The sequence below is a fragment of the Phocoena phocoena genome, chromosome 13 (genome assembly GCF_963924675.1).
Source record: "Phocoena phocoena chromosome 13, mPhoPho1.1, whole genome shotgun sequence".
Classification (NCBI taxonomy): Eukaryota; Metazoa; Chordata; class Mammalia; order Artiodactyla; family Phocoenidae; genus Phocoena; species Phocoena phocoena.
This window is the reverse complement of record NC_089231.1, coordinates 37,497,180-37,519,143: the sequence shown is the minus strand read 5'-3', so window position 1 is coordinate 37,519,143 and position 21,964 is coordinate 37,497,180.

The window sequence follows — 21,964 nt, the reverse complement described above, 5'->3', positions numbered from 1 at the left end:
TATAACACAGCTTCATGAGAAGTCTCTAGGATCTGGGTCTCTGGGCCTACTTCTTGGTATATTAAAGAAGAAGAAAACAAATTTTGTTAATTCTTTAGTCTTTCATAAAGCCTTGCTTTAAAGATTATCTTTCACAAAGGAAGGTAAAAAAGTCATACTTGGGAGAAAGCTAATTTATGGGATTCTTTGTCTTCTGGGAAATCACACCCACATTTTCCTACTTCCATTAACCTTGAAGCTAAGTCTTAGAGATAAATAGAAATTAAAGGGTAAATTAAAATTCATTGGAGAATATTGACAAAGCACTACCCTGTTTTATTAATTTTGAGACACCTTGGCATAATGGAAAGTGAACTGATGTCAAAATACATGAATGTTAGCTGTACTAAGAGAGTAACTTTCTTTGTGACCTTGAGTAATTGACTTCATTTCTCCCAGGTGCAGGTTCCTCATCTGGAAAATAAGGGTGTTGGCCTAGGTGAACTCTAAGGGACCTTCAAGCTCCTACAATCTAAACCCTCAAATAAGGCTCAAAGGCAAAGGTAATATTATGATCCATTGGTAAGTCAGGTTTTAAAAATATTTTCACTAACCTTAGCTTTTCTGTTATTCAAGGTCATTGGACAAAGAACACAATGTGCGTAAAACTTTTATGTTTTAGTTGCTCCAAAGAGAAGAGATAGATACATGTCTAATGGTTATTATTGATTCTGAAATAATATAGTCAAAAGCAAAATATGGCTAGAATTCTTCAATGAAAGATTGATAAATTGGCCTTTATTTATGCCCCCTTATTAATGGACACTAATTTGGATGAATCAAACAAATCTGAGTGGAATAAAAGTAAAGTATTTGGAGAGATCCTCTCTTACTATTTCTTAATTTTCTCCTTTCATCAACGTATGATGCCAGACTAGAAACAACTTATTTTTTTTCTTTTTTATTCTTTGCAAAACAATGAAATGAACTTCCTCCATGCATCTAATTGTGCACTGACCCCATTTGCTGCATTAACAAAATCTTCAAGTAAAACACTTATCTATATAACTGTATACTGCAGCACATGGAAAATAATTCTCCATGATCAAAATGATACAAAGGAGAAACCAAGGAATTGAGATGCAATACCTGAGTTGCATTCAACTTCTGCCAACAGTAACTGTGTACTTAGGCAATTCACTCTAGACCTTGGGTTCTTTCTGTGAGATTAACAAAGTCTGACTACAGTCCTTTCCCATGATATTTTGTAATAGCAGCTCTAGCAGACTAATACAATGCCTAAGTCCTACGTGGATGCAATTGTTATGTCATTTCTAAAGTCCCTATGGATTTGTGTTCTCTTATTATTTAGCAGAGTTGTGCTGATTGTGTCCAAAATTTTAACTGTCATTTAATTTCAGGAAAAGAGATGGTAAATTAAGCTCAACTAGAAGGAGAATATAATCTGGAAGAGTTACAAAAAAACAAAACAAAACACTCTTTTCCTGACAAAGTACCATTGAGATTATGAAGAAACAATTAGGAATAGGTGTGGTCAGGTATGAACCCTAACCTTCCTGCTTAGGAGCTTTGAGATGAAAGGTGGGAGGAGATGTGTTACTTAGGTAGAGGGAAAACACCTAAGGCCAAGAAGATTTTAACTAAATTCTTTTAAGAACTTTAAGAGGAACCACCAGATAGGAACCTCCAGAGCCAACATAAGACATTCATAATGTAATCAGGAGGATGAAATTGTGTGGAGAGGGAGTGAGTAGCTACTTTGCAACTTTGTCCTGTCCCAGTTCCCATGTAACATGGACACTAACTTGTAAAAAAACGGTTAGTTCATAGGACCTTTTGTAAGGGTGGGGTGGGAAGAAGGATACTCAGGGAGACAAGATGAGAACAGGGGTGGGTGCCCCTGCAGCCTCTGGGTGGTCTGAGTTCTGACATGAAGGAATATTACAGGAGATCTGAAGATCTGAACACCAGCAAATGGCAAGGAGAAGCTATGTTAGCTGGAAAGAATTGCTGGTCTCTATTGGAACAAGAATGACAGAGCCAAAATTTGTCATGTTTTGGTGTCTGCAAAGGCACAAAAAGAACCCACGGAAGTTGGGCTTCTCCCCACCAAGGCCATGTGGCTTTATACACATCTTCCCAGGCTCCACAGGAGAAGAACTGAGGCAGACCTCTGAAAGATGTGTAATCTATCTAGAAGCTGCTTTGTCTAAAGAGACTCCTAAAATTATGGAGTGATATTAAAATACTCAGATTCAAGTAAACATTGTCCCCTCCCCCACCTCACCAGATGAGTGGGCTGACTGAGGAGGAACACCACTGCAGTTTTAGAGGAAGTGAGGTGATGTATAGTTTTTGACTCTTCAGAGTTGTAGTGTGGTTGTCTTTGCAGACATGTGCCTATTTTAGCATAGCACATCCAAATCTTCAGGCTGTTTCATGCTCATAATAGTACTTAGGGACTGATTTGTTTACACCTCTATTACAGGTTATGGAAAGACAAAAGGAAAGTGGGAGGTTGGAGTATCATGCCCATTTTTCAGGTAGGGACACAGGGACTTGATGAGTTTCTATAATCTACTCATGGTAACCCAGCTAGTAAGTAGTGAATTTGCAATGTGTGTTCATGTGGTAAGAATATCTGTGGCAACACTGAGCACAGTTCCTGGGCCAGGGCAAGCCCTCAGTACATGTGGGCTTCATCCAACTTCACCCCTAAGGTTTGGGTAATGCTATGCTGGTGACAATTTAATACAATTGTAATAGGTGAAATGCTCCCCAGAACCTGGTGGTGAACTCAGTTTAAGGCCGTGGCATCTGTAAGAATAATAATGATACTCCACCTTTCCATTTTATGGACATGTTATAGAAACAAAAGGATAAGACCAAGAATCTTAAACTATTTTAAACATAAACAACTTCAGAAATTATTGCTAATCATCAAGCTTTAATCATTTTACATTTAAACATCAGTTTTATTACATCATACATAAATCTAGATTTTCTTTTTTATTTTCTTTCTTTTTTTTTTTTTTGTTGTTGTTTACTGTAGAACACACTGGCGATTTAGATAAAATTCTTCCCTTCATGTACATTTGGCCAAGGTGAAGTCTATATGTTCATATATCAAATAGCTGGCTATATGTGCATGTAATGTTAGGGGCCCTTAGAATGTTCTGTTTCTCCCCAAAGGTTTATATCCATGTTCCTACAATTAAATAGTTTCCTTTTATGATAAATATTCTGTCTATAAATTTGACTACCTTGAGTAGTCAAATTTATAGACAGAAAGTAGATTATTACTAGAGGCTAAGAAAAGGGGAAATGGGAAGTTATAGTTTAATGGGTACAGAGTTTCAGTTTTGAAAAATGGAAAGACTTCTGGAGATGGATATTGGTGACGTTTGCACAACAATGTGAATGTACTTAATACTACTGAGCTGCACACTTAAAAATGCTCAAGGGCTTCCCTGGTGGCACAGTGGTTGAGAGTCTGCCTGCCAATGCAGGGGACACTGGTTCGTGCTCCGGTCCAGGAAGATCTCACATGCCATGGAGCGGCTGGGCCCATGAGCCATGGCTGCTGAGCCTGTGCATCCGGAGCCTGTGCTCCACAATGGGAGAGCCCACAAAAGTGAGAGTCCCGTGTACAGCAAAAAAAAAAAAAAAAAATGCTCAAGATGGCAAGAAAAAAAAAAGACATCTGAATTGCAAAGGAGGAAGTAAAACTGCCACTATTTGCAGATGACACAATATTATATACCGAAAAACCTAGGCTCAAAAAACTTCTAAAACTAATAAACAAATTCAGCAATGTTGCAGGATACAACATCAATACACAAAAAATCTGTTGTGTTTCTATAAATTAATGAGTTAACAGAAAGAAAAATTAGTAAAATAATCCCATTCACAATTATATCAAAAGAATAAAACATCTAGCAATAAATTTAATCAAGGAAGTGAAAAACCTGTGTATGGAAAACTAGAAGATATTGATAAAAGAAATCAGGCATAAATAAATGAAAAGATATTCCATGCTCATGATTAGAAGAATCATTGCTGTTAAAATGTCCATTCTACCTAAAGCAATCTACAGATTCAGTGCAATCCCTATCAAAATTTTAACTGGGATTTTTAATATAAATAGAACAAATATTTATTTGGCATTTTTTGAATAAATATAACAAATAATCCTAAAATTTGTATGGAACCACAAAAGGCCCCAAAAAAACAAAGCAGTCTTGAGAAAAAAAAAAAAGCTGGAGGCATCATGCTTCCTGATTTCAAACTATATTACAAAGCTATAGTAATTAAAACAGTAAGATATTGGCAAAAAAAATAGACACATAAATCAATGGAACATAATAGAGAGCCTCAAAATATTTCTATGCATATATGATCAATTAATATATGACAAAGAAGCCAAGAAGATACAATGGATAAAGGACAGTCTCTTAAATACATGGTGTTGAGAAAACTGGACAGCCACACAAAAAGGAAAGAAACTGGAATACTATCTTACATATTACAAAATAATTAACTCAAAATGGATTAAAGACTTGAATGTAAGACCTAAAACCATAAAGTCCTCGAAGGAACCAAACAGTACACTCCTTGACATAGGTCTTGGTAATGATTTTTTTTAAGCACAAGTAAATACGTGGGACCATATCATACTAAAAAGCTTCTGCACAGCAAAATAAATTATCAACAAAATTAAAAGGCAACCTACTGAATGGGAGAAAATATTTGCAAATCATATATCTGATAAGGAACCAATATCCAAAATACATAAAGAAATTATACAACTCAATGGCAAAAAAACAAAAAAAAAATCATTAAAAGATGGGCAGAAGATGTGAATATACATTTTTCCAAAGAAGACATAGAGGTGGGCAGTAGGTACAAGAAAAGATGTTCAACATCACTAATCATCAGGTAAATGCAAATCAAAACCATAATGAGGTATCACTTCACACCTATTATCAAAAAGACAACAAATAACAAGTGTTCGTGAGGACGTGGAGAAAAGGGAACAATTGTGCACTGTTGGTGGGAATGCAAATTGGTTCAGGCACTATGGAAAACAGTATGGAGGTTCCTCAAAAAATTAAAAATATAATTACATTAATTCCACTTCTGGGTATATATTCAAATAAAATGAAAACATTAACTCAAAAAGACATATGCACCCCAATGTTCATTGCAACATTGTTTACAATAGCCAGGATATGGAAACAACCTAAGTGTCCATTAGTGGAGAGATTATACAAACACACACACATATATACATATTAAAATACGTATATATGTGTACATATGTGTATATATAATGTACATATAATGTATATACATGTAATTATATAATTCAGTCATAAAAAGAGTGAAATCTTGTCATTTGTGATAATGTAGATGGATCTCAAAGGCATTATGTTAAATGAAATAAGTCAGACAGAGAAAGACAAATACTGTATGATCTCTCATATGTGGAATCTGAAAAAAAAAAAACAAAAAAAAAAACACTAAAAAAAAGTCTCAGATACAGAGAACAGATTGGTGGTTGCCAGAGACAGGAAAGGGGTGGATGGGAGAAATGGGCAAAGGGGTCATACATTTATTAAATAGAAAAAATAAACAACCCTCCACAACCATCTGATTTGAGTGTGCTGTATTTTCTCTGATAACATTAGATTTTAATAATGTTCAAAAATGCTCTAACAAAATAAGAATACTTTTAATATTATAGAAGTATTATAAAAGTAACTCTCAGGACTTCCCTGGTGGCACAGTGGTTAAGAATCCCCCTGCCAATGCAGGGTACATGGGTTCCAGCCCTGGTCCAGGAAGATCCCACATGCTGCAGAGTAACTAAGCGCGTGCACCACAACTACTGAGCCTGTGCTCTAGAGCCCATGAACAACAACAACTGAGCCCATGTGCCAAAATTACTGAAGCCCGCACGCCTAGAGCCCATGCTGCACAAAAAGAGAAGCCACTGCAGTGAGAAGCCCGCACACCACAACAAAGAGTAGGCCCTGCTCATCGCAACTAGAGAAATCTCGTGTGCAGCAAAGAAGACCCAATGCAGACAAAAATAAATAAATAAATTTAAAAAACAAACAAAACGTTTTTTTAAAAAAAGTAATACCCAATTACTGTAGAAAATAGAAAACGAAAATTGAGCAAAAATAAGAAAATCAGTTAATCAATCATATATTATACACCTAGAACCCTTATCCGTATTTTAAGATAAATGTTATTTATTAAACTATAACATTTATAAATAAAAGGAGAAAAAAAGAATAATTACAAATTCATATATCCATAATCAAGAGATAGAAAACTGGTCTCCAGGAATTGGTGATTTGGGGAAATGGGAAGAGATTGCTAAAAGGGTACAACCTTTCAGCTATAAGACGCATAAGGTCTGAGGATTCAATTTTAAACATGGTGAATATAGTTGACAACACTGTACTGAATAATTGAAATTTGCTAAGAGAGTAGAACTTAAGTGTTCTCACCAAAAATGTATATATATGGTTGACGAGTAGGGTTGTGAGATATTTAGGGTATGCATAGTGGTGATGTGATGTATGTAAGTATTGTAAAAGGATTTCTTACAGATGTGTTAATTAAGTATATGAGAAGAATCCTTTCACAATGTACATGTGTATTGTGTTGTTGCAATGTACACTTTGAATGTCTTACAATTCTATCTGTTGGTTAAAATAATGGTTAAAACAGTAAGTTTTGTGTTATGTGTATTTGGCCACAATTAAACATTTAAAAAGTTTTCTTTTGCCTTTTCCCTTGCATTCTTGGAGCAGTGACATTTAGGTCTTATCAATCATTCACAACCTACATGAATGAATATAACCTTACACTGGGGCTGAAGAACCCAGGAGGTATTTATTGTATTTTCAGGGGGATGGAGGATGAGGTAAAGGGGAAAGACTTGAAGAAGGAGGAGAAAGGAGATCGGAGAATGTCACACAGAGGGAGAGAGGATATAGGACTGGGAAGCTCATGGCTGATCTGATTTTGTTACATTCACTCAACAAATACTTATTGCACATTTCAGATGTGCTGGGCACTCTTCTAGGCACTAGAAAAACACCAGTGAGTAAAACAGACATACATTCCTGCCTTGAGGAGCTTGGGTTCTACTAAGGGGAGACTGACAGAAGCAGGAGGATCTAGGTAGTGTGTTGAAGGTGATGTGCGAAGAAAAAGAAAGATAAGGAAGGGAGGTAGCACAGACTGCGGTCAGTGCAATCCCAAATAGAGAGGTCAGAGTAAGCCTCCCTGAGAAGGCAACATCTGGTTGAAGGACTGAAGAGAGTTTTTCTTATATTAGGTAAATTACTAAAATCAGGAGAATTGTCTATGGGATGAGGTTTAGCTATTTTGTATCAGAGACTAACCCTGGTATTCATTTAAAACAACAGTAATATTACCACTCATCATTTATCCTGGGAAACCGGCAAGGTTTTCCACAAAGAGGTGTTAGTACTTCAGGTGTGTTTACCTGGAGCCCACGAGCAGGGATTAGGCACTGGACTTCCAGGTCTTTCCTTCCAGAGCTGAAAAACTAAATCAGCAGAGGGAAAAAGGATGACCAGCCACACTACTGCTTTGTGCAAGGTGCTGTTGTCAGACTTTAAAAATTAAAAGATAATAAAAGCAAAGACAAATAATTGGGTGTCTAGCTGGCTAGGTGTCTGACACATTTGTCTGGGGCAGTGCTTTTCCTGCAGACAGACACTACGTGCAATTTTGTCTCAGCAGACACGGCTATGGGAACCCAGATGGCTGTGACCTGGGGACCCTGCGGCTTCAGGGCCTCAGCAGACCAAAGGCAGAATGGGTTTGGAGGGCGGCAGTGGGTGCAGGCAAGCTCTGCTGCAGGCACAGGAGCCCAGGGCGGTGTCTGTCATCAGCCCCCAGCCTGGAAGTCTGCAGAGGACACAGGACAGAGCAGGGGGCCCAGCTGTGGCAGCAGCTGAAGGGGGCTGCCTCCTGGCCAGCAGCTCACAGAAGAGGTGCTCTCTCCACCAGCCTGTTGCCCGTTCTGGGCTCCTCATTACTAGCCACAAAAAAAGGAGAAATCAATATCCACATTAGTTTCATGCCAGTGGAGTTCTGGAAAGCAATTTGGTTCCAGGAAATCTAAATGGTTTTGTGGCTGTGGGTGTCAGTTACAGAGTCATTGTACAAAAAGACTAAGAGTGCAATGGGTGGGTACTGATCAACTAAAGTCCAGGGGAATAAGAGTACCCAGTAAAGCAAATGTCAGCTTTATGTCAGTGTGGAAATGTGGGCCCTGAGCCTGCTTAGCTGTAAGAACTCAAGGGGGCTGCACTGAGACATGGACTTACATGGGAAGGTGGGCTTGGACCAGAACAAGAGGGACTGGCTGAAGTGTAGCATAGACAATGAGGATTCTAGAGAAGGGGTGGGGAACAGGGGATGAGGGGCCAAAAATGAAAGAGAGAGTAGAGAGAGTGAGTGAGAGAAAGAAAGATTTTTGTACTATCAAAATTAGGAAAAATCAGAAATGACACCCCCCAAATTTTTCATAGTGGTTCATTTTGGGGGTTAAGGGATTAGATGAGCTGAAGGAAATTTTTTCATTTCCTACTTTATACAGTTCTAAAGGCAATAGGAATGTGGGCAATTTTTGTTCGGTGTTTTTCATTGAAAGAAATACACACGTATAAACACATACGCACATACATATATACATATCTACGTCTTCCTAATCATTAAGTGGTGTGTTAGTTACATTCCTAAAATTTTAGCTAAAGGAGGCCTATACTTGTAGATCAAAGTTTCGTTCCTATTTGTAAATCAAGCTTCTCTCTCTCTCCAAATAAACACTATTAGAGGCATTTAACTGGCATGGAAAGGGTAGAATAGTAACAGAACCAGAGGAGGCATCTAGGAGCCTGTGCAATGCAGGAAGCAGAGAAGCCATCAGGAAGGGAGAGACAGGAAGAGAGCAGAGAAGGTGAGAGAGTTATGAGCACTTGAGACCAATGTGATTTTCTTCTCTACTCTTTTGAAGCCTAGTCACAGCTGCTAAAGACCAGTAACCCAACCTGAGGATAGAACATGATGGCTTGTTTGGCTCCCACAGACCCATGTCCATCACTTAAAATGGCTTGAGATTAGAGCCAAGTGGAGTTACCCAGTGGACACACTGCTCCATAAACTTATCTTTACTGAGCACCTAGTGTGTGTTTATTTCAGTGCCTGGAAGTAAAAATAATAAAGGAAGTCCTTGCTCTTGTAGTTTCTTTATAAAAGGCATCAACATAGTATAACCGATATCATGTTAGTAACTTGAAATCAGCCATAGTGGGAATGCTTATAACATGGGAATTGGCAAATACTACAAATGAGGGCTCCCAGACATAAGAAAGTTATAGAAAGTGTTAATAATACAGACTGAGTTTAAAAGTATGTCATGTCTATAGACATTACAATGTGAATAGCACAAAGAAATTGAGGAAACACTTTCAGTATTTTAAAACAATTATCTGAGCAAAGAAGTCACTCACATCTTATCGACAAGCACATGAAGATCCATCATATGTCTTAGTTGTTTCACCATTGTCCAACTTAATCATTACTGTAAAACAAGAGCAAATTACAGTCTCTAGGCCAAATCCAGGCTACCTCTGTTTTTGGTACAGACTGAGAATAAGAATTGTTTTTATATTTTTAAGCGGTTGAAAATAAAGAAAAACAAAAGGAATATTTCATGACACATGAAAATTACAGGAAGTTGAAAGTATCCTTACGTGAGGATACACAGAGAAGCCATCAGGCTGTGTTCGTTTGTTTACGTATTGTCTACGACAGCTTTCTTGTTCCAGTGGCAGAGTAGAGTAGTTGTGACAGGGACTGTGCCCGGCAAAGCTTAAAATATTTACCGTCTGACTCTTTACAGAAAAAGTTTGCCAACCACTATAAAATGAAAATATCAACCAAAATTCACGTCAGAGCTACATTTAGAGTCAGTTCTTAAACATTTACCGGGACACCACTGGGCCAGATGGTCAACAATCTGAGGATAGTAACACAGGTCTTAGGGGGAGCAGGGAGGAGAGAAGCATGCATGCTGAATTGCAGGAACACCGGCCTCTCCTATTTGGTACCAGCTGATGGCACCATCTTCTTCTCACCACCCTACGCAACTCCACTTACCTTACTCCCCAAGCAGCATACGAAACCCACAAGGCTTGGAGCCCGAGGTGCTCACGCATTGACTCAACATCAGGGATAAAGAGGCTGCAATCACTAAGCTCTTCTACAATGACTGGTAAGCACATCTGGATGGAAATATTTGCTCCCATTTTTGTTCCATATTCCAAACAAAGGTGCTTTTTAGCTAGCAGAGGACTTAATATCCTGCTTCTCCATGTAATGATTTTCATCACTTATGCTTCTGTTTTTCTTGGATTAATAATGACCACATTTGAACAGGAAAATGGGTAACCAATTAGATTGAATTCTTTACAGTCAGGATTTGCTCTGTGTCTAGATACACCTTTCTTAATCTTCCCTTTGAAACATGTTTTCTCATTTAGGTCAGAAGTAAATAGCACAAGTAACAGGGTTGTTTTCTCCCCCTTCTCCTTTTCTCTCCTTGAAAAATAATGCTGAAGGAATTGTTTTGCCATTGAAAATTAATGTAACCTATTATGTCCAGGAAATTTCTTCAATATATTACTTGCCAAGCCCCTTGGCCGTTGTGAAGAAAATAATTTTAATTCATCTCATTTTTCACCATTGAGTCAATGATTGTTTAACCCAAAATGCCATTGTGACTAAGTGCTCAAACCCCATGGTCTTTGGCTATTTTGAGGGGACTCAGCTATTACATCCACCAACCTGGGCCTTCGAAGCACCAAAATTGTCATATTAAAAGTGCTGCTGTTAACTTGCTTTTGCTTTTATTGTTTTTAATTTCTGCTTTTCCATTTTCTCTGCTATTTTTTTTTTTTTTTTTTTTTTTTTTTGCGGTACGCGGGCCTCTCACTGTTGTGGCCTCTCCCGTTGCGGAGCTCAGGCTCCGGACGCGCAGCCTCAGCGGCCGTGGCTCACGGGCCCAGCCGCTCCGTGGCATGTGGGATCTTCCCGGACCGGGGCACGAACCCGCGTCCCCTGCATCGGCAGGCGGACTCTCAACCACTGCGCCACCAGGGAAGCCCTCTCTGCTATTTATAATGTTCTCTTTAAAAGTTCAAAAATAACATCTCTCTCCTTAGCCTGTTTGTTATTTTCCATTAGTGAGTGTTTCTCTTCCAGCTTCCAGTGCCTTTCTCAGGGCACAGAGCAATGTCATCATCTCGGATGAATTGATTGCTGTGACTATGACCCCTGGTGTGATTCCTATGCAGTTTTACCCAGTAGGATCAGGCCAGCATCCCAAAGGAATACAGAACAATGATGATCAAAAGAAAAGTCTGAATCATCCATAAGCATGTCTCGAAGATTCCACATCAAATAAACTCCACTGTAATTTTCAGATCTTAAGGTGATACTACCACATACTTATCTTTTCCATATTTACCTTGCTAGAGAAAAGCAAATTTGCTATCACCTTATATTTTGTATCAGATATGTTTTCTCCTTTGTGCTTTCCTGCCCATGTTGTAGCAATAAGGTTAAGACTTATTCTAGGTTCCCCAGAAAGCAGAACCTGAGACAAAGGCATATGTGTTATGCTGCTATATGGGGGATAGAACCCAGGGGATAGAACTAAGAGATCAGGTCTAATAGAAGTAAGACACAGATAGAAAGAGTCAAATATCAGGATGCATTATGAGCTGGCCACAAATGTAGGCAACTGTTGGCTCAGTTCTATGAAGGTGTATTTCAGGAATAACTCTCTGGGGTCAGAGATGGGGAAGAATTTTCTACAAGTCCCTAAAAACTTTGCTGGTCATAGTTCACTCCGTGGGTTGTTAACCTAACTGACCTGAACATCTGGGATATGCTTGGCTAGACTGCAAGCTGGGTGGGTTCTTGTGGCTTTTAACACCGTGTCTGAGTCCTGAGATACAGGCCTGAAGTCGGGTAATCAGATTGTATCAGCAGGAAATTTCTTGGAGCCAGCAGAACTGGCCACTGTAGTTGTGGATGGAGAAAAGAGACGGATGAGGCTGAGAGATTCTAAAATGGTGAATTAGAGGCATCTGATGTAAGTACTTAAATTCAGGGCAGGTGTTTGTAGCCACATTTTATAAAGGAAAGACAGAGTTGCAGAGGATCGAGGCTGCTTGTCCAGAGACATGGTTATTGAGGGTTTACTGGCTCCAGCCTGTTCATGTTCCATTAGGCTATAATGCAAGTCAGCAACTGTGCTTGATGGTGCCAGATCCCAAGCTTTTCCCTCCATCCTACAAAACGTTCCAGAACTGGGAGGAAGATCTTCCTTTGTCATTCTGAAAGCAAAGAGGAACTTTGTCTCCAAGTCACCCAAAGCCTACATGTGTTGGCCACAGCCTAGACAGGAAAAAAGAAAAAATCTATGAATCTATTATACAAGATTCTTCTTAAACAATAGGAAATGAAGAAGTTTCTGTGATTGGTTTGGAAAAGGACATTTGCTCATTAAAGCCACTGGGGGACTACTGATAAATTGCTACTTGATTTCTGTACAATGTTTCTTTGTAGCTCAAATCTGCTTATAAGACTTGAAAAGGCCTATTTTATTCACTGGAAATGGATATTCAATCAGCCAACATTTTGTCAAGTACACTCTGTAGTGAAGGTATCAAGATGGGTGCTCTGGAAAATAACACGGTACTAAAGCACAATCTTTCCCTTGGAGGGTTTTAAATCTAATGAGAAAACAAGGAACATAAAGCAGGACTGTTACTGACTGTAAGAAGTACTCTCGGTTGAGGTACAGAACTTGAATAGAGAGTAAATGACTCACACTCAAGAGCATAAAAGAAAGTTTGAGAAGAATATGATGTGTAAGTTTGATCTTGAAGGATTAGTAAGTTTTCACCAGTAAGGGGGTGGTGAGGGATTAATATCATCCACAACAAGAAGCTCTGGAACTGCATAAAAATATCTAATGACAGATTAGAATATGGGGTGGCTGCAGAGGTAAAACAAAAAAAGACTTATAAAGGGGAAGAAATAGCAAAAAAAAAAAAAAAAAAGAAATTTGGATGGCTTTTCTTGTATCAACCCAAGGAAAGCTTAAATGCCTGTTTGGTTTTGTTTGTTTGTTTTCTGCTATCATTGTCCAAAGCAAAACTTGGGTTTTATATCATTGAAAATGGGACAGGAATTACTCATGACACTTTAGAATGGGAGTAGGGGGAGGGTGTGAAAGATATCACCCAAGTACTTTTGTCTGATGCCTTTTAATCAACACAGGCACTGAGAGGTAAAGCACGTGGGAATGTGTCTAACTTCCTCCCAATCACCGGGAACATCTTACTCTAGACTCCTTGTCCCTAAACCAGCATAGGTGCACCGGCTCCTTTCCATTAAATTTGACACTTCCTGCAAGGATGACTGGGTGACTCTCTCCTGGGCAGTAAGAACCCAAGGACCAGCCCTTTTTCTTAGCAATTTATGGAACAAAACCCAATTCAAACATAGATTTCCATACCCACTGCAGGTCTTTCCCATTTCACCATGAGAACTTTTGAACTGCTTTACCTCTGCCTGCTGTTGGGATTTCATCAAAAGGCAACCAGGCAAGCAGGTTGACCTATCCCTACAGGGAGAGCTCTTTGCATAGACCACAGGGGAAAAAAAAAAAAAAAGTCCTGCAAAATTTTATTGTACTATGCAGCAAACACTACAATCTTTTAAACTCATGAAAATGCTCACACCTCTAAGAACCTCAGCCAGTGCTAGTTTACTATCCAGAGAAAAGTCAAGCCAATTCTTCTGCATATCACTAAGAGTTCCTCTCCCTTCATATTATTGGCCCTGCCATCCTTCTCTGTGTGTCTTTCAAAATTTCCACTTTCTGTGGTTCTTCCTTTCCACACTTTTCCACCTAACTCTCTTGAAATCTCCTTTTTTTGTAAGTAAACATTTCTACATTCTCAGCATCACCACAGAAATTTGCTTCTTCTTACTTCTCGTTATGATGAGATTGTCCCATTAGCTGTAATCTCCAAATATTCATGGAGGTTCTGTTTCATTTGTCCAAGGTTTGGGAAATGCTGTTCTGGATGTATCAAACCCTAAGCAGAGACTGTTCATTTTTACCAGCATCACAAGCCTTGCAAGGCCCGATGACCATGTCCGGACAGTATTCTTTTATTCTTATGCAAAACAATTCCTCTTTTGAGACTCCAGCCACATGACTACCAACTTCTTCAATGTCCTCTGCAAAATTCAGGTATTCATCCACATTCAGTGAAGACTTTAGAGCCTGGTTCCAGGCTTCCCCGGTACCCTATCTTCTATTAGATTAAAAAATTAAAACACACATGTGGTAGATCCAGTGGATGTCTGCCTTCCCAGCTCTTTTTATGACATAAACTCCAGGGTCTACCAACTGAGATACATGTCTGCATAATCACTCCTTTTAGATAAGCAAGTGTGGGTCACGATTTGTGAATAGTAGTGAGATATTAGTGAGAATCAGAATCTTGGGAAGAAGTTGATCAAAAAGATTAATGATCCTTGTTGTTTCAAAAACAATATGATAAAGTAAAAGAGACTCTTCCTACCCTGATAGTGATGGTTAGACAAAACTAAAAATTCCAGATGAAGCAAAAGAGGGAAAAGCACAACCTGAAAGAATTGTTAGAACTAATTAGTGAAGGGGCATTGATCCTGCAGCCTTGGGCTGGACTTACCCTTACAGTGTGAAAAGGAAGATGACAGGGACCACTTCAGAAATATACTCCCACTGCTACACCTGGAACATTACCACTCTGGATAGCTCTGCCCCTGACTTCTCACAGCCCAAGACTCCAGGTCCTGGTTGCAACCCTCCAACTCTCTCTTTTGTCACTTACTCTCACTTTAATAGTGAGAATGAACCCAACCCAACCCAATCCAAAGTCTCCCCCCAATCCCCATTTTCCCCATTCCTCCGGGCTTTATTTTTCATTTTCTTGCCTGCTAAGCCCAGAAGCAATGAGGAATAACTTTAACCCATTTATTGCCAGCCCTTCAAGTGTTTCCTTTTCCTTCTGCAAAATCCAAATCTTGCGTCAATTCAACCATCTGCCTGCACTGGGGCTATTGAGAGGTGCAGAAGGAAACCATATATATATATTTTTTAATCTTTTTGCGTTTTCTTTATTCTTCTTTCTCCAGTTGTTTTATTTATTTTTTTAACAACTCCATTGGACTATAATTGCTTTACAATGGTGTGTTAGTTTCTGCGTTATAACAAAGTGAATCAGTTACACATATACATATGTTTCCATATCTCTTCCCTCTTGCATCTCCCTCCCTCCACCCTCCTTATCCCACCCCTCTAGGTGGTCACAAACCACTAAGCTGATCTCCCTAAGCTATGCGGCTGCTTCCCACTAGCTATCTATTTTAAGTTTCCTAGTGTATACATGTTCATGCCACTCTCTCAATTTGTCACATCTTACCCTTCACCCTCCCCATATCCTCAAGTCCATTCTCTAGTAGGTCTCTGTCTTTATTCCCATCTTACCCCTAGGTTCTTCATGACCTATTTTTTTCTTATATTCCATATATATGTGTTAGCATATGGTATTTGTTTTTCTCTTTCTGACTTACTTCACTCTGTATGACAGACTCTAGGTCCATCCAGCTCACTACAAATAACTCAATTTCGTTTCTTTTTATGGCTGACTAATATTCCATTGTAAATATGTGCCACATCTTCTTTATCCATTCATCCGATGATGGACACTTAGGTTGCTTCCACGTCCTAACTATTGTAAATAGAGCTGCAATGAACATTTTGGTATATGACTCTTTTTGAATTATGTTTTTCTCAGGGTATATGCCCAGTAGTGGGATTGCTGGGTCATATGGTAGTTCTATTTTTAGTTTTTTAAGGAACCATCATAATGTTCTCCATAGTGACTGTATCAATTTACATTCCCACCAACAGTGCAAGAGGATTCCCTTTTCTCCATACCCTCTCCAGCATTTATTGTTTGTAGATTTTTTGATGATGGCCATTCAGACCAGTGTGAGATGATATCTCATTGTAGTTTTTATTTGCATTTCTCTAATAATTAATGATGTCGAGCATTCTTTCATGTGTTTGTTGGCAATCTGTATATCTTCTTTGGAGAAATGTCTATTTAGGTCTTCTGCCCATTTTTGGATTTTTTTTTTGTTGTTGTTATTGAGTGGCATGAGCTGCTTGTAAACTTTGGAGATTAATCCTTTGTCAGTTGCTTCATTTGCAAATATTTTCTCCCATTCTGAGGGTTGTCTTTTGTTCTTGTTTATGGTTTCCTTTACTGTGCAAAAGCTTTTAAGTTTCATTAGGTCCCATTTGTTTATTTTTGTTTTTATTTCCATTTCTCTAGTAGGTGGCTCAAAAAAGATCTTGCTGTGATTTATGTCATGGAGTGTTCTGCTTATGCTTTCCTCTAAGAGCTTGAGAGTGTCTAGCCTTACATTTAGGTTTTTAATCAATTTTGAGTTTATTTTTGTGTATGGCGTTAGGGAGTGTCCTAATTTCATACTTTTACATGTATCTGTCCAGTTTTCACAGCACCATTTATTGAAGAGTCTGTCTTTTCTCCAGTGTATACTCTTGCCTCCTTTATCAAATATAAGGTGACCATATATGTGTGGGTTTACATGGAGCTTTCCATCCTGTTCCATTGATCTATATTTCTGTTTTTGTGCCAGTACCATACTGCCTTGATTACTGTAGCTTTGTAGAATAATCTGACCTCAGGCAGCCTGATTCCTCGAGCTCCATTTTTCATTCTCAAGATTGCTTTGGCTATTTGGGGTGTTTTTTGTTTCCATACAAAAATGTTTGGAATCTAAACATTTGAAACATTTGAAATGTTTTTATCTAGTTCTGTGAAAAATGCCAGGGGTAGTTTGATAGGGACTGCATTGAATCTGTAGATTGCTTTGGGTAGTAGAGTCATTTTCACAATGTTGATTCTTCCAATCCAAGAACAAGGTATATCTCTCCATCTATTTGTATCATCTTTAATTTCTTTCATCAGTGTCTTATAATTTTCTGCATACAGGTCTGTTCTCTCCTTAGGTAGGTTTATTCTTAGATATATTATTCTTTTTGTTGCAATGGCAAATGGAAGTGTTTTCTTAATTTCACTTTCAGATTTCTCAACATTAGTGTATAGGAATGCAATAGATTTCTGTGCATTAATTTTGTATCCTGCTACTTTACCAAATTTATTGATTAGCTCTAGTAGCACCTTTAGGATTCTCTACGTATACAATCATGTCATATGCAAACAGTGACAGCTTTACTACTTCTTTTCCAATTTAGATTCCTTTTTCTTTTTCTTCTCTGATTGCTTGGGTAAAACTTCCAAAATTATGTCGAATAATAGTGGTAAGAGTGGGCAACCTTGTCTTGTTCCTGATCTTAGTGGAACTGGTTTCAGTTTTTCACCATTGAGGATGATGCTGGCTGTGGATTTGTTATATGTGGCCTTTATTATGTTGAGGAAAGTTCCCTCTATGCCTACTTTCTGCAGGGTTTTTATCTTAAAGGGGTGTTGAGTTTTGTCAAAATCTTTCTCTGCATCTATTGAGATGATCATATGGTTTTTCTCCTTCAATTTGTTAATATGGTGTATCATGTTGATTGATTTGCATATACTGAAGAATCCTTACATTCCTGGAATAAAACCCACTTGATCATGGTGTATGATCCTTTTAATGTGCTGTTGGGTTCTGTTTGCTAGTATTTTGTTGAGGATTTTTGCATCTATATTCATCAGTGATATTGGCCTGTAGTTTTCTTTCTTTGCAACATCTTTGTCTGGTTTTGGTATCAGCATGATTGGGGCCTCATAGAATGAGTTTGGGAGTGTTCTACCCTCTGCTATATTTGGGAAGAGTTTGAGAAAGATAGGTGTTAGCTCTTCTCTAAATGTTTGATAGAATTCGCCTGTGAAGCCATCTGGTCCTAGGCATTTGTCTGTTGGAAAAAAAAAGTTTTGTTTTTTTTTTTGAGGTACAGGGGCCTCTCAATGTTTTGGCCTCTCCCGTTGTGGAGCACAGGTTCTGGATGTGCAGGCTCAGTGGTCATGGCTCACGGGACCAGCCTCTCTGTGGCATGTAGGATCTTTCCGGACTGGGGAACTAACCTGTGTCCCTTGCATCTGCAGGCGGACTCAACCACTGCACCACCAGGGAAGCCCTGGAAGATTTTAAGTCACAATTTCAGTGCTTGTGATTGGTCCGTTCATATTTTGTATTTCTTCCTGGTTCAGTCTCACCACGTTGTGCATTTCTAATAATTTGTCCATTTCTTCCAGGTTGTCCATTTTATTAGCTTATAGTTGCTTGTAGTAATCTCTCATGATCCTTTGTATTTCTGCGGTGTCAGTTGTTACTTTTACTTTTTCAATTCGAATTCTATTGATTTGAGTCTTCTCCCCTTTTTTCTTGATGACTCTGGCTAATGGCTTATCAATTTTGTTTATCTTCTGAAAGAACCAGCTTTTAGTTTTATTGATCTTTGCTATCATTTCCTTCATTGCTTTTCCATTTATTTCTGATCTGATTTTTATGATTTCTTTCCTTCTGCTAAGTTTGAGTGTTTTTTTTTTGTTCTTCTTTATCTAATTGCTTTAGGTGCAAGGTTAGGTTGTTTATTTGAGATATTTCCTGTTTCTTAAGGTCAGATTGTAATGCTATAAACTTCCCTCTTAGAACTCCTTTTGCTGTATCCCATAGGTTTTGGGTCATTGTGTCTCCATTGTCATTTCTTTCTAGGTGTATTTTGCTTTCCACTTTGATTTCTTCAGTGATCACTCGGTTATTAAATAGTGTATAGTTTAGCCTAAATGTGTTTGTATTTTTTACAATCTTTCCCTGTAACTGATATCTAGTCTCATAGCTTTGTGGTCAGAAAAGATATTTGATATGATTTCAATTTTCTTAAATTTACCAAGGCTTGATCTGTGACCCAAAATATGATCTATCCTGGAGAATGTTCCATGAGCACCTGAGAAAAATTTGTATTCTGTTGTTTTTGGATGGAATGTCCTATAAATATCAATTAAGTTCACCTTGTTTAATGAACCCATTGTTTAAAGTTTGTGTTTCCTTATTTATTTTCTTTTTGGATGATCTGTCCATTGGTGAAAGTGGGGAGTTAAAGTCCCCTACTATGATTGTGTTACTGTCAAATTCCCCTCTTATGGCTGTTAGTATTTGCCTTATATATTGAGGTGCTTATATGTTGGGTGCATAAATATTTACAATTGTTATATCTTCTTCTTGGATCGATCCCTTGATCATTATGTAGTGTCCTACTTTGTCTCTTGTAATAGTCTTTATGTTAAAGTCTATTTTGTCTGATATGAAAATTGCTACTCCAGCTTTCTTTTGATTTCCATTTGCACAGAATATCTTTTTCCATCCCCTCCCTTTCAGTCTGTATGTGTCCCTAGGTCTGAAGTGGGTCTCTTGTAGACAGCATATATACAGGTCTTGCTTTTGTATCCATTCAGCCAGTCTGTGTCTTTTGGTGGGAGCATTTAATACATTTAAGGTAATTATCAATATGTATATTCCTGTTCCCATTTTCTTAATTCTTTTGGATTTTTTATTGTAGGTCTTTTCCTTCTCTTGTGTTTCTTGCCTAGAGAAGTTCCTTTAGCATTTGTTGTAAAGCTGGTTTGGTGGTGCTGAAGTCTCTCACCTTTTGCTTATCTGTAAGGTTTTTAATTTCTCCATCAAATTTGAGTGAGAACCTTGCTTTGTAGAGCAATCTTGGTTGCAGATTTTTCTCCTTCATCACTTTAAATATGTCATGCCACTCCCTTCTGGCTTGCAGAGTTTCTGCTGAGAGATCAGCTGTTAACCTTATGGGGATTCCCTTGTGTGTTATTTGTTGTTTTTCTCTTGCTGCTTTTAATATGTTTTCTTTGTATTGAATTTTTGATAGTTTGCTTAATATGTGTCTTGTCGTTTTTCTCCTTGGATTTATGCTGTATGGGACTCTCTGTGCTTCCTGGACTTGATTAACTATTTCCTTTCCCATATTAAGGAAGTTTTCAACTATAATCTCTTCAAATATTTTCTTAGTCCCTTTCTTTTTCTCTTCTTCTTTTGGGACCCTTATAATTATAATGTTGGTGCTTTTAATGTCTCAGAAGTCTCTGAGACTGTCCTCAGTTCTTGTCATTCTTTTTTCCTTATTCTGTTCTGCAGTAGTTATTTCCATTATTTTATCTTCCAGGTCACTTATCCATTCTTCTCCCTCAGTTATTCTGCTATTGATCCCTTCTAGAGTATTTTTAATTTCATTTATTGTGTCGTTCATCATTGCTTGTTTCCTCTTTAGTTCTTCTAGGTCCTTGTTAAATGTTTATTGCATTTTCTCTATTCTATTTTCAAGATTTTGTATCATCTTTACTATCATTATTCTCAATTCTTTTTCAGGCAGACTGCCTATTTTGTGTTCATTTGTTAGGTCTGGTGGGTTTTTATCTTGCTCCTTCATCTGCTGTGTGCTTTTCTGTCTTCTCATTTTGCTTATCTTACTGTGTTTGGGGTCTCATTTTTGCAGGCTGCATGTTTGTAGTTCCCATTGTTTTTGGTGTCTGTACCCAGTGGCTAAAGTTGGTTCAGTGTGTTGTGTAGGCTTCCTGGCGAAGGGGACTAGTGCCTGTCCTCTGGGGGATGAGGCTGGATCTTGTCTTTCTGGTGGGCAAGTCCATGTCTGGTGGTGTGTTTTGGGGTGCCTGTGGCCTTATTATGATTTTAGGCAGCCTCTCTGCTAATGGATGGGGCTGTGTTCCTCTCTTGCTAGTTGTTTGGCATAGGGTGTCCAGCTCTGTAGCTTGCTGGTCGTTGAGTGGAGCTGGGTCTTGGTGTTGAGTCGGGGATCTCTGGGAGATTTTTGCCATTTGATATTACATGGAGCTGGGAGGTCTCTTGTGGACCAGTTTCCTGAAGTTGGCTCTCCCACCTCAGAGGCACAGCACTGCCTCCTGGCTGGAGCACCAAGAACCTTTCATCCACACAGCTCAGAATAAAAGGGAGAAGAAATGGAAAGAAAGAAAGAGAATAAAATAAAATAAAATAAAATAAAGTAAATTAAAATAAAATAATGTTATTCAAATAAAAAATAAAAATAATTATTAAGAAAAATATTTTTAAAAGTAAACAAAACAAAGCAAAACAAAAAATGCACCGATAGAACCCTAGGATAACTAGTGAAAGCCAAGATATACAGACAAAATCTCACACAGAAGCATACACATACACCCTCACAAAAAGAGGAAAAGGGGAAAAAATAATATACCTTGCTTCCAAAGTCCACCTCCATAATTTGGGATGATTTGTTGTCTATTCAGGTATTCCACAGATGCAGAGTACATCATGTTGATTGTGGAGCTTTAATCTGCTGCTTCTGAGGCTGCTACAAGTAATTTTTCTTTCTCTTCTTTGTTCGCACAGCTCCAGGAGTTCAGCTTTGGATTTGGCCCCGCCTCTGCGTGTAGGTGGCCTGAGGACGTCTCTTCTTTGCTCAGACAGGACGGGTTTAAAGGAGCAGCTGATATGGCGGCTCTGGCTCACTCAGGACGGGGTGGGGAGACAGATATATGGGGTGCGGGGCAAGCCTGCGGCGGCAGAGGCCAGCATGATGTTGCACCAGCCTGAGGCACGCTGTGACTTCTCCCGGGGAAAGTGTCTCTGGATCATGGGACCCTGGCAGTGGCGGGCTGCACAGGCTCCCAGGTGGGGAGGTGTGGATAGTGACCTGTGCTTGCACACAGGCTTCTTGGTGGCTGCAGCAGCAGCC